Genomic DNA, 1,680 nt, shown 5'->3' with positions numbered 1-1,680 from the left:
GTAGCAAAGTTCAACAAGACAGAAAAGAACAAATGCTAGTGAGGTTGTGGAGGGATTGGGACTCTCATACACTGCTGGTGGGACTGTAAAATGGTACAATCATTGTGGAAAGCAGTATGATGATTTCTTCAAATTTGGAATTAGAAATACCATTTGACCCAGCCATTCCTTTACTAGGTATATACCCTAAAGAAGTGAGAGCCATAAGAACAGATATATGCACACCCATGTTCATCACGGCATATTTACAATAGCCAAAAGATGTAAACAACCTAGGTGTCCATCAACTGAGGAATGGATAACCAAAGTATGGTACATGCACTGAATCGAATACTATGCAACACGAAAGAATAATGTAGAATCTGCAAAACACCGCATAACATGGATGAACTTGGAGAACATTATGCTGAGTGAAATGAGTCAATCACAAAATGACAAATATTGTATTACTCCGTTATTGTAAAAGTTAAGGAAAGTTTTATGTATAGAAGGAAATTTTCTTTGTTGGTTACCAGGGGTGGGAGGGGAAGGGGGGGACCCTGTTAGATAGATAGAGATAAGTATAGATTTGGGTGAAGAGAAGGGCAATATACCAAGTGTGAGTGACCAATATGGCATGATTGAGGATGAGAAAGACATAAAGAGGTACATGGGAGCTACAGACAACAAAGATGAACCCTTTTGCACATACAGTACTGTGTTGTCAGTGAAGGCAAACATGGGTATATGGGTGGATAGATAGGTGACAGGCTGAACAATTAGGTATGTCTATGAAATGGGGAGTGTATCCAAGAACATATATATGGTTGGCAGACATAAGTTTATGTGAATGATCAGAATTCCCAGGTGTATAGTTGAGCTGACAAGGAGCAAGTTTGTGGTCACTGCTTGGTCACAGCCAGCTACCCAGAGGGACCGAGTAGTTGAACCAGCGGGCTTGGGACCATAGTTGCAGTGGACATCAAGTTCAATTGGCGTAACATACTATACAAAACATTGTCCCACCTCCTACTTTGGCGAGTAGCGAGTGGGATCTTAAAAGCTAGCAAGCTGCCATCTAGATGCAACGATGGGACTCTCCTCATCCAGAGCAAAGAAGAATGAAATAAACCAAAAATTCATGTAAACAATTAGTCCTGGCAACTGGTACTCCATCTGATCTACAGCCTACATGACTATGAGACCAGAAGAACTAGATGGTGCCTGGCTACCACTGTCATCCCCTTGGAAGCGGATCTATGTAGGAGATCCTTGACAGAGAGGGAGAACAATGTGGAACAAAACTCAAAATCATTTGGAGGAAATTAAAAAAAAGGAGGGGGACCAGGTTTGCTGGTCAGATAGAGCCTGGTGGAACCACTGAGACTATGGCCCCTAGCTGCCCTTCAGGCCTGGAATTGAACCCCCACCTGCGGTTTCCAGCCAAACAAAAGACAAGCATATTAGTTGAACATTTACCTCAAGTAGATACTCTCCTTGAAGAGAACAATCATGGGAGAACGAAGGGCTGCTTATGCACAGGGAGGCAGCTCAGAGACCAGGAGTCCATGGAGGGATGGACACAGGGAAGAGGTAACTCTGGGGAGGAAGTGGGAGGGGGAGCTGTTGCATTGTGGTAAACTGTGGTCAATGACATGAGACAAAGTATATGTGAACTGCTGTATGGAAAGTGAATTTGCT

Source organism: Orycteropus afer, unplaced genomic scaffold, assembly GCF_000298275.1.
Source record: "Orycteropus afer afer isolate SDZICR_OR568_19922 unplaced genomic scaffold, OryAfe1.0 scaffold00134, whole genome shotgun sequence".
NCBI lineage: Eukaryota > Metazoa > Chordata > Mammalia > Tubulidentata > Orycteropodidae > Orycteropus > Orycteropus afer.
Note: the sequence above shows the minus strand (reverse complement) of the source record.